This window comes from Bactrocera tryoni, unplaced genomic scaffold (genome assembly GCF_016617805.1).
Source record: "Bactrocera tryoni isolate S06 unplaced genomic scaffold, CSIRO_BtryS06_freeze2 scaffold_11, whole genome shotgun sequence".
Taxonomy (NCBI): Eukaryota; Metazoa; Arthropoda; class Insecta; order Diptera; family Tephritidae; genus Bactrocera; species Bactrocera tryoni.
This window is the reverse complement of record NW_024395824.1, coordinates 11,056,952-11,069,726: the sequence shown is the minus strand read 5'-3', so window position 1 is coordinate 11,069,726 and position 12,775 is coordinate 11,056,952. Positions and strand designations below refer to the sequence as shown.

The window sequence follows — 12,775 nt, the reverse complement described above, 5'->3', positions numbered from 1 at the left end:
GAAAAGCTTGATTACATTATTTGTATAATTTTTTCCTTAACTTGCCCTGATATATGCAGATATGTACATTTATACTTGGTTCATATTTGTGAAACACAAAATTTAGAAAAAAATACACGCTGGTATTACATATATAAGAAATTATTTATATACAAGTATAAACGCGTATGCAGTCTGTTCATGGATGAGTACCACATACATACGTACATATACAAAACATAAAAAAGAATATATATAAATAAATGTATATCTACATATACATACATAAATACATAGATAATACTGTTTCTAGCGTTGGCGTTTCGTATAAATTTTCCCTGTTTTATTTGTCAGCTAAAAATCATTTTTCGTTGGTCTCGCGTTTAATGAGCTTATTCTTAATTTTCCTAAGTATTTTTCCTAGGATTGTTTCGCTTTTTGTGGTATCTCCCATCTCGTATTCTTATCATCTGAAAGTTTTAAGTTTTTTCTGATACAATTGATATTTCAAAGAAAACGATTTTAATATTGTATATAAATATATTAATATTTAGGAGTGTAAAAACTTGTGTGCTAAATTGCAAATTTATTCAAAGAAGTGCCACTTTTCTTCGCAACAGCAGGTGTGAATTGTTTCAACAATTATTAAGCAGTAAGTAAGCAATACAAATTTCCTTTAGCAGCTATATGTAATGTATATATTTATATGTATATAAAAAATCACTTAATTTATATGTTATATATTTGTTCATAATAGGACAATTTTATCAGGATATTGGCGGAATTTTATCGCTCTCACATGTCTTGAAAACTCTAAAATGATACCTAATTGTTCAAATATACATATTATATGTGTTTATTTATATACTAAAGTAAATATTCAAATTGATGAGTCAGCTATGTGAAAAACTTATGAAATTTAGAAAGATGATGTTAAATAGTGGCGTTTATATTTGTTATATTTACATATATGTGTATAAATCATTTCTTTTCTACTGGAAACTATAAAGTAATACCAAATCATATAAATATACACGTTAAAACGGGTTATAGTAAATGCCTTAGTTGCTGTGACAGTTTATGAAATTTGGAAATATGATGTTAAATAATGCCGCACCCATGTGTGTTATACATAAGCATATTTGTAAGTTTGTAAACATATATCAAAATACAAGCATATATGTGTTTGTAAGGAACATTTGTTGCGACTGATAGGCAACTCTTCCTATATACATACATATATCATTAAAGAATACAGCCTTGATTGCCCATATAAAGCAAATATCTGTCTCACGTAGCAAACGTATCTTAAGAATATATGCACAGCTATATGGTACATATGTACATGTATCGTAAAATTATGTAAGGGGGTAGCGGGTGTGATCTCAACTGACAAATTAAAATTCAAATTCATTTTTATTCTTTGATTTTAAAAACCAAAGCCTTAATTCAGTTGTAATCTTTCTATATAAAAATAAGGTGTCACGTTGTTTGTCCGCGATGGGCTCCTAAGCTACTGAACCGATTTTAGTAAAATTTAGCACACTGTGTCCAGGTCGAACCAACTTAGAAGATAGGATAGTAAAAGCAATCCATAAATAAAAAATACAGTAAAAGCTCTATTAAATGGACGTTCTATTAAGCGGTCATCTCCTTTAACTATGCACATTGTTGATGTTCTTTAAGTCTCGATGTCGAGCTGAGTCGATGTAGCCATGTCCGTCTGTCTGTCTGTCCGTCCGTCCGTCTGACTGTATATATACGAACTACTCCCTCAGTGTTTAAGATATCGTTTTGAAATTTTACAAACGTCATTTCCTCTTCAAGGAGCTGCTCATTTGTCAGAACTGCCGATATCGGACCACTATAACAAATAACTGCCAAACAAACTGAACGATCGGAATCAAGTTCTTGTAAGGAAAACTTTCACATTTGACAATGTATCTCCACAAAAGTTAGCACAGATTATTTTTTAAGACAATAATGTAATATACGAAGAAATTGTTCAGATCGGCTTCTAGCTGCTATACAAACTGAAAGATCGGAATCTAGTGATGGTATGGAAAAGTTTTGAATTTGACAAGATATATTCACAAAATTTAGTATAGATCATTTTCTAAGGCAACAATGTAATTTCCGAAGAAATTGTTTCGATTGGTTAACTATAGCATATAGCTGCCATACAAACTGAATGAAACAAATGCTTGCAGGGGAAACTTCCTCATTTGACGATATATGTTCACTAAATTTGGTATGAGTTATTGCTCTTACAAATAATGTAATATGGGAAGAAATTGTTCAGGTCGGCTTACTATAGCATATAGCTGCTATACAAACCGAACGATCGGAATCAAGGGCTTGTATGGAAAACTTTCGCATTTGATGTGGTATCTTCACGAAATTTGACATGGATTACTGCTTAAGGTAATAGCATAATCTCCGAAAAAATTGATCAGATTGGATTGATATAGCATATATGTATCTTCCATATAAACTGGACACATAGTTACTAAAAGAAATGCACCTGTGAAGAGTATATTAGCTTCGGTGCAGCCGAAGTTAACGTTTTTTCTTGTTTCCAATGAAATTTTTTTGTATGAACATATTCAAAATTAAACCTTGCCTGTTCGCCTTTATTCGTAAATCAAATTTTTACTGTATTATATAGTTTATTATATGCAGTGGGGTAGCTACAACTTCGGGCGCCCGGGGCCAAGGATGTTCTGCCGCCCCCCTTTATCTACCTACCTACAAGTTTCATGGGGTGGTTCGAACAAAAGTGAATTTTTACAAAATATCTTCGATATTAACTATATTAAATTTAGGAACTAGAAGCCACGCAAACTCTGAAGTTCCAAAATTTTCACAATACGGTTTTTGAGGAAATTGATAGTAAATTTACAGGGCATCTTATTAAAAGCCATAGAAAAAACCCATTTTCGCCCTATACCTTGTACACTTTTGACACAATTTGCAGGCATTTTTGCCCGAATTGAAGTTTTTAAATACCATTTTACAAAATTTGGAGAAATAAAAGTATTTCTTACATTCAAAGCATAGGGTAAATGTGAGAGTGACACGTCGCTAGACAAAGCTAGAAAAGTGCATCTTTAAGTTCTATCACTATTTTTAAGAAAGATATAAGCCAAGAGATATAAGACAAATTCAAAGACTTAAGAGTACTCGAGTCAAAATTAATATTTTTCATTGTTATTCAGATTATTACATTGTGAGTGTACAACTCTTTATCTTTTATAATAAATTTTGTAAAAAAAATTGTGGAAGTATTTTTCTGAATATTAAAAAACAGCGAAGATCGTTTTGCCGCCCCAAGACGTTGCGCCCGAAAATCAAAAACAAAAGAAACGCTAAATATAGTACCCTTCTCAAGTACAATGATTCCATTCAAGAACTTGATTTTGAAGTAAGGAAAGAAAGTATTGTCAAAATACATTTAAAATTCTACGATCAATGCAAAACTTTATTAAGAGAATACAAACTCTTCTTCTTCTTTATTAGCGTAGAAACCGCTTACGCGAATATAGCCGGGTTAACAAAAGCACCCCAATCGTTTCTTCTTTTCGCTACGTGGCGCCAATTGGATATTCCAAGCGAAGCCAGGTCCTTCTTCACTTGGTCCTTCCAACGGAGTGGAGGTCTTCCTCTTCCTCTGCTTCCCCCGGCGGGTACTGTGTCGAATACTTTCAGAGCTGGAGTGTTTTCGTCCATTTGGACAACATGACCTAGCCAGTCTTTTAATTCGCTGACAATGTCAATGTCGTCGTATATCTCATACAGCTTATCGTTCCATCGAATGCGATATTTGCCGTGGCCAACGCGCAAAAGACCATACATCTTTCACAGAACCTTTCTCTCGAAAACTCGCAACGTCGACTCATCAGTTGTTGTCATCGTCCAAACTCAATGTTCACTATTAAAAGAAATTGCCAACTGAATAAGTTTTATGCTATAGCTGCGACGTCCAAATGGTTCCTTCAAGCCAAATTAATGTTCGAAATATCTTTTCTAAATTTAAGAGGTTTGGCAGAAATCAAAATATTACGTAATCTGTTTAGTTTAATATGAATTCTTGTCTTTTATATTATATGTATATTATGTACGTATCTGCCTCACTAATCGATCTGTACGGTAAAAAGTCTACTAAAAGGCCGAGGCTAGGTGAATGTCAGATCCGTGGAATAACTACAAAACCAATATTGCATAAAGTGCAATAAAATATCTCTCATTACTTTATTAAAATCTCTGACATATTGACCCATCCATAATAGTTATATAGAGTCTATAAGAAGAACAGTTGGTGCGCGCACACTCCGAAGTGCAGTCACGGTGGAAGAAAATCAGTCCTATTACGTTCCGGACAAACCTTGTATCTCCTAAGGATCTAAAGCTACAATAACCAAGTTCGCAAACTACAAAACCCTTTAGCATCCCTATTGGCACTGCAAAAGTGGATGAAATCGGATGATAACCCCATCCACTACTCATATAACGGCAACGAAAGGGGAAGCGTCTCCCACTTTTAGGTGAAATCACATATCTCGGGAATCTTACATTCCTAGTCACAGTGCGAAAATGGACGACGCTTACTTTCCATTTAGCACAATTTTTAATTCCATTTGAGTCTTTAATTTTCTAGTACACTAATCAATAAGCAGTAAATATAACAGGATAAAACTTTTATTGAATAATGCCTTTAGAGTATACCGAAACTTAACCAAATCCAACCAAAACTGTTCAAGCTCCTAGGTACCGAATATCTTGGCCCTAAGACTTATAGTTGACTTTTGACCGAAAATATCGGTCAATGTATGGGATATGCAATTGAAATTCAGAAAGAATCCTTTCCTGAAAATAGTAATTCCGTGTATTAAAAATGGGTTGAATATACCTAAATAAAGATTTTCGAACATCCGGGTGACTTTATACCGCATACAAGTATATCGGTCAACATATGAGTTATGTTGAATATTACTGAATATTACTCATAACAGTGTATCTCGGAGCTTAAATAGATAAAATTGGGCGAAAACTTTTTTTAGTATGTGGGATGTTAATAGTATGTGGTATTTGCAAAAATAGATTTTATCTAAATATAATATTACCTTAACTCCCACATACTGCATACATATAATGATTTTCGGTTTTCTAACAAACCTTATGTGAATATGTCGGTCAGTATATGAGTTATACTATTATATGTTTTCATAGCATATAGTATATATCTGTGTGATTTGTAACATAGAGCCTTTATCCCGATATAGAAATATTGTTTATATTAGTTAGATGGGTTTTCATAAATTGGGTTAGGCTTAAAATTATAATTGCAACGGTTCCATTTAATTGCTTTTGGGGCATATTGCCTTTAACTACACTGGCATAACTTCTTTTGAGAACGTTATCCCTAATATTATTAGGTTTCGAACTGTGGTCAGTGATTTCAATAATTTCCCTTCGAGGAATATTTGGCATTAGGTTACGACGTGCTTGAATTCCGAGAGACAGCTTCGATTTTAAGTCTGTATATTCACCCAATCACTGTAGTTAGCAGTGCGATATCCTCTACGAAAAAACGATTTTTTTTATAAAATACTAGCTGACCCCGCAGGCGTTGTCCTGCGTGAAATTGTGTGTTTTGAAATGAAAAGAGAGTTGAATTTATATTGTGTTGAAAACCATTTATTTGCGATTTTTCTAAAGTCTTTTTTCAATGTAACGCACCTTGATAAACAACATTTTTTGGTTTCTGTTCCGGTTCGTAAATGTACAGTGAAGATGGTTTCCCAACTCGTGAATACGCAACGTATATCTGGCCGTATTTCAAAGAATTTTGAAATTCCACTAGATAATTCACGGCTTCGTCTTTACTGTCAAGACGATCGATCGATTTAAATCGTCCCGTTTAAGTCATTAACATCGGTATTTTTGGCAGCTAAAATTGCGCGTGCACTCAAGCAATCGTAGTTACGATAATGTTCTGATAAACATTCGCGATGAGTTCACCTTTCATTGAAGTGAATTGACAAAAGGCAAGTGGAAGTATCAACCAAAACTTGCCCATTTCCAGTTCCAAGCGAATATGATGTAAAATGTCATCGGCAATGTCAATTGTAATTGCTAGCATGCTTCTTAAAAAATTGCACACACTGAAATGAAGTTTAACCGCGTACATTAATCAAGAGCAACCGAAGCTAGAAGCAATGTTCGTTTTCGGGTGTATTGCATAAATTAGTCCTATTGCATTAGTTGAAAACACACCTGGATGTTCATCTACTACTTGGCCTTGCTTTCTGCGTAACCATTTCTTCGACGATGCATTCCATGTATAATATCAAGGCATTCCTCGCAAACGGATCACTGACGCAAGTTGAAAACTATTCGTCAATGTCAATTTTTTTGTTGGCGGTTTTTCCGCTGGCTGTACTGTATTCTCTGGGTTGAAATACACTATTTGGCCTTAATCGATTCACCAAACTTTATATTGTTTAATCGATTTCACCAAACTGCGATACTCAACATTGATATGAGTTTTGAATGTGAATTAGACAGTAATGGCGAATATGGTACGTTCCATGAGTTGTCAACTTCGATATTCACTCCTCTAAATTGAATGATAATTGTTTTGCCATTGTCGTCCGGTGAGCTACGCCATTATTTCCAGTTTGCGTTTCCGAAAGAAAAACACGTGGATAGTGTTTCGTGCATTTATTGTCAGACATACAAAAGTTCTCTGATCGGTTATCACTTGGGAGTGGCCAGAAACGATTATTTTACATATGGCTCAAGCAGCGCACTTCCGGTCACAGAACAAGTATCCTCTGGGTAGCCTAAGAACATCCGTTTGAAGGCGAACTTACGTGAGAAGGCGAAACATCCCCTGCATAGGGTTGTGCGCTAGGTTTGGGACCCACCACGTAAAAAACGCAACCAATGAAAAGAACAACAAGCCTCGGATGAGTTACCCTCCTTTGATGACGACCATGGCAAACGAATTAAGGACTACGAATTGAGGGCATGCACCTGGAATGTCCGGTCTCTTAGTTGGGAAGGTGCCGCTACCCAGCTGGTTGATATCCTCGTTAGAGTGAAGGCTGACATCACCGCCGTTCAAGAAATGCGGTGGACGGGACAAGGACGGAGGCGAGTAGGTTCTTGTTGCATTTACTACAGTGACCATATAAAAGAGCGCAAATTTGTAGTGGGATCCGTTTTGAGAGAGAGACTTCGTCTCCGAGTACTGTCATTCACTCTGGTGGATGAACGTTTAGCCACAATCCGCATCAAAGCGAAGCTCATCGACATGTCGCTGATTTGCGCCCGCACCCCGACGGAGGAAAAGGACGATGTGACCAAAGATGCCTTCTATGAACGCTTGGAGCGCACCTATGAGAGCTGCCCGCACCGCGATATCAAAATAGTACTTGGCGACTTTAACGCCAGGGTGGTCAAACAAGGTATCTTTGGCATTACGGTGTGTGGATTCAGCCTCCACGAGGAGGCACCCCCATTGGGTTGAGGCTGATCGACTTCGCCGGGGCCGTAAATATGGTTATCTGTAGTACTAGATTCCAGCATAAGAAAATTCATCAAGCCACCTGGCTGTCTCCGGATCGGAAAACCACCAACCAGATCTATCATGTTGTGATAGACGGAAGGCACGTCTGCAGTGTTTTAGATGTGCATGCGTTCCGAGGTCCGAACTTCGACTCGGACCACTGTCTTATTGCAGCCAAGATTCGCACCCGCCTCTGTGCAGCCAAAACCGCACGCCAACAAACACAAGGAAGGTTCGACGTCGAGAAGCTGCAATCACAACAGGTACTCTCTTCAACAACTCAGTATAAAGGAACTGTGGGACGGCATTTCAAGCTCTTAACGCACAGGTGCAACCGAAACCATTGATTTTCGGAAAATGCAAACAAAAAAACTGGTACGACGAGGAGTGCCGTATTGCAGCGAAGAGAAAATAGACTGCATACCTCTCAACGTTACGATCGACCACAACACTTCCCGGATGGGATAGATACCGAGAGTCGAAGAGGCAAGCGAGACGCATTTGCAGACAGAGAAAGAAAGAGGCCGAAATGCGTGGGTATGAGAAAGCTTGATAAGCTGGTCGACAGGGTAGTGCTCTAAAATTCTACGAAAAAATGCGGCGGCTTACAGAATGTTTCAAGACCGGAGCAAACTCTTGTAGAACTCCCAAAGGTGATCTAGTGACCGATGCCCAGAGCATACTTAAATTATGGAGGGAACACTTCTCCAGCCTGCTGAATGCCAGTGAACGCTCAACGCCAGGAGAAGGCGAACCCGATTCCCCAATCGATGACGATGAAGCAGACGTTCCATTGTCCGACCATGAAGAAGTTCGAATAAAAATTATCCGCCTGAAGAACAACAAAGCGCGCGGGGGCTGATGAATCGCCGGCCGAGCTATTCAAACACGGCAGCGAAGAACTGATAAGGAGCATGTATCAGCTTCTTTGTAAAATATGGTCGGACAAAAGCATGCCCAACGATTGGAATTTGAGTGTGCTAAGCCCAATCCATAAAAAAGGAGACCCCACAATCTGTGCCAACTACCGTGGGATTAGTCTCCTCAACATCGCATATAAGGTTCTATTGAGCGTATTGTGTGAAAGATTAAAGCCCACCGTCAACAAACTGATTGGACCTTATCAGTGTGGCCTTAGACCTGTAAAATTAACAACCGTGCTCCGTCAGGATCGGGAAGGATCTCTCAGAGCCGTTCGCGTACCAAACGAGGTTTCAGACAAGGCGACTCCCTATAGTGCGACTTTTTCAATATGCTGGAGAGAATAACTCGAGCTGCAGAACTTAATCGAGCAGGTACAATCTTTCATAAGAGTGTGCAGCTGCTGATATTGATATCATCGGCCTCAACACCCGCGCCGTTAGTTCTGCTTTCTCCAGACTGGACAAGGAAGCAAAGCAAATTGGTCTGGCAGTAAACGAGGGCACATATCTCCTGTCCTCAAACAAACATTCGGCACTTGGCTCTCACGTTACTGTTGACAGTCATAACTTTGAAGTCGTAGGTAATTTCATCTATCTTGGAACCAGTGTAAACACCACCAACAATGTCTGCCTGGAAATTCAACGCAGAGTAACTCTTGCCAACAAGTGCTGCTTCGGACTGAGTAGGCATCGCGTAAGCGGTGTGCATGTGCTTATATCTGCCAATGTATATTGATGGCAAAAAGAACACCGACCGATATTAGAGCGACCTCTTTGTGGCAACGTAACAAATTTCAATCTATAGTTGATCACTTTTTATGAAACACATATAAAGTTTTCACTGAATAATTGTCAATAATTTACCTTTTGAATAACCGAAATAAAGAAAGCAAACGACAGAAATTGAACTGTTCAAATAATTTACAAATAAATCAAGAAAACAAGAAAAAGATTTAAAAAAACTTGTGTGGAAAAGTCACTTTTTGATTTTTTTTTGTTTTACAAACCATTCTCATTGGAGTCCCTTCAAAGTGGTTCGGGCCATTTTTCATTTCATGTAATGGTTTAGTCAGCTATAGCGTACAGACAAAAACCAAATTTATTTATATATATAAGATTTGTTGGTGAAATCATCCTTCTTAATTGTATATTTGGAATTATGATGTAGATTACAAAGAACGCGTAGGGTGCAATATGATTTGGCAATTAGTGCATAGTGCTCCTTTTAAGTGATTATTCAATGGTTGAACAGATATTTTAATTATAACGATTTTATTAGATTCAACGGCATGATCATGTGTTTGTATGGCTGTGTGTATATCCCAAAAAATAAGGTGACATTTGAAAAATTTATTTTGAAAATTCTTTATTTATTCTTCCAAATCAATTTCATCCCCTTCAAAGTAATCCCCTCCCGATGCAATGCACTTATTCCAACGGATTTTCCAGTCTTCGAAACACTGGTTGTAGTCACTTTCTGGGAAGGCCTTCAGTTCCGTCTTCGCTGCGGCTTGAATCTCCTCTATCGTATAAAAACGGTGTCCCCGGAGCGGTCTTTTGAGCTTGGTGAACAGCCAGAAGCCGCACGGCACCAGATCAGGTGAATACGGTGGTTGCGGAACGATATGGGTTGGTGCATTATCGTGGTGTAAAAACCAAGAATTGTCTTTCCACAATTCCGGCCTTTTTAGGAGGATAGCGTTACGCAAACGACGCATAACGTTCAAATAATATTCCTTGTTGACTGTTTGACCGGTTGGAAGGAATTTATAATGCACAACACAACGATAATCGAAGAAACCAGTCAACATGACCTTGATTTTTGAGCGACTTTGGCGCGATTTTTTTGGTCTCGGCTCTCTTTTGGCTCGATATTTGCTCGATTGATCGGTTGTTATGGGGCCGTAAGCATAGATCCAAGTCTCATCGCCAGTTATAATGCGTTTCATCACACCCTGGTAGTCGGAAAGCATCGTTTCACACACTTCAACGCGACGCCTTTTTTCCAAAAAATTCAATGTTTGTGGTACCAGTCGAGATTTGACGCGCTTGAGGCCCAAAACATCCTTCAAAATGATATTGGCTGAGTCTTTCGATATGCCAACTTCATCAGCAAGGTCGCTAATTGTTAGTCGATGGTTTTTCAACACCAAATCTTTGATTTGCTGAACGTGAGCTTCGTCGGTTGAGGTTGATGGTCGCCCTGAAGGCTCTTCGTCTTCGACACGTTCACGGCTGGCTTGGAACTCACTATACCACTTGTAAACATTTTTTTTAGACAAAGCCCCATCACCAAAGGCTTCCTGCACCATCCTCAACGCATCCGCAGCAGAAAATTGATTCCGTAAACAAAATTTAATGCAAATTCTTTGCTCAACAAATTTCGATATCGCAATAAACGAAAAACTCACTTTTAGCAGCTCACACGTATCTCAAACACTAATAAATATTTTGACATGAAATTTGACGTAAATGTGACTGACAGTACTACCACCCTAAAAGACAAAATAATTCTCCAAATCCTTCTACGCGCGCAGTTTAAATTCAAATGTGTTAACCTTATTTTTGGGACACAGTAGTATGTTTACATGTTTGCAACTTTTTCAGTGGCGTTTTAACTGGCAAAAGAATCAACAGTTCGATAAGCACTGCAAAAAAAAAAAAACAAAACAAGAAAGAAACGTTAACTTTGGTTGCACGGACGCTCTTCTTTTTACTGGCGTAGACACTGCTTACGCGATTATAGCCGAGTTAACAAAAGCGCGTCAGTCGTTTCTTCTTTGCGCTACGTGGCGCCAATTGGATATTTCAAGCGAAGCCAGGTCCTTCTCCACTTGGTCCTTCCAACGGAGTGGAGGTCTTCCTCTTCCTCTGCTTCCCCCGGTGGGTACTGCGTCCAATACTTTCAGAGCTGGAGTGTTTTCGTCCATTCGGACAACATGACCTACCCAGCGTAGCCGCTGTCTTTCAATTCGCTGAACTATGTATGTCAATGTCGTCGTATATCTCGTACAGCTCATCGTTCGCCGTGGCCAATGCGCAAAGGACCATAAATTTTTCGCAGAACCTTTCTCTCGAAACTCGCAACGTCGACTCATTAGTTGTTGTCATCGTCCAAGCCTCTGCACTATATAGCAGGACGGGAATTATGAGCGACTTATAGAGTTTGGCTTTTGTTCGTCAAGAGAAGACTTTACTTTTCAATTGCCTACTCAGTCCGAAGTAGCACATGTTGGCAAGAGTTATCCTGTGTTGGATTTCCAGGCTGACATTGTTGGTGGTGTTTATGCTGGTTACCAAATATACGAAACTATCTACAACTTCCGAACGCTATAAGAGCCTCCACAAATATAAAAGACTCCTCAAAAAACTTGATTTTGAGCGATCTGAACAATTTATTCGGATATTGATCGATTTCTTGAAGATATCTTGTCAAGTGAAAAAGTTGTCAATACAGGAACTTGATTCTGATCGATCAGTGTTTGTAAAAGGTATATTCTGTAGTGGTACGCCTGTAACAATTGGAGATTGCACTGATACTTTGGACAATAATCCATGCTTAATTTTGTGAAGACAATTCGGCAAATGAAAATGTTTTCCATATAAGCACTTGTCCGCAAAAATAAGGTATTTCTAATCAAATTTCAACATATTTTTTTATATTTATACTAATAAATAAATAAAGAAATATGTAACATTTTGGTCGACTTTTTCTCATTTTTGCGCTAGACATTATTCTATCAGTGTAAAACTTTCATCACTATAAATCGAAATTTCCAGAACAGAAGCGAACTACTGTTGTGCTACACGAACTGATACAGCATCTTCACAAACTTTTTGAACATCCGGCCTTTTCCTTCAAAGAGGTTTCCTTAGTTCATTAGAGTCTAGCGAAGACTTTATAGCTTTTATCACAACCACTATGTGCTGACAGTTCGTCAGTTAAAAAGATAATATTTTTTTCATGAATTGACAAAAATTTTACAACTTCCAAAACCTTTTCTCTTTTTAGGTTAGTATTTTTGTTTCAGCAATATTATCCTTTTTCCCGTATAGATAATATAATTAATTTTAAACTTACGGTTAGTTTTGTTTAAGTAAAATTAAATTGGTGGCGAAAGTGGGTGGAATCGATTCACGAATTATCATTTCAGACCTTGTTCTAGCACCATTAAAGTGATTATTGATTTCTCGGATGACTTTATACCGTATGTATCTGCCAATAGTACGTGTGATATTTTAATTCATTCCCACTTAATATTTTGAACACACAGGGTAATCGGTATAATATATAATTTTA

The 12,775-nt window shown here is 37.8% G+C and overlaps 1 protein-coding gene across 1 annotated transcript in view; it reads left to right on the top strand.

The window, feature by feature from the left end:
• Positions 1–487: 487 nt before the first annotated feature.
• LOC120779765 overlaps positions 488–12,775 on the top strand; it is a gene marked incomplete at its 3' end in the record, with an annotated part of 170,399 nt that continues 158,111 nt past the window's right edge. Inside the window, exon 1 of the mRNA XM_040112145.1 lies at positions 488–631. The remainder of the gene's footprint in view (positions 632–12,775) is intronic.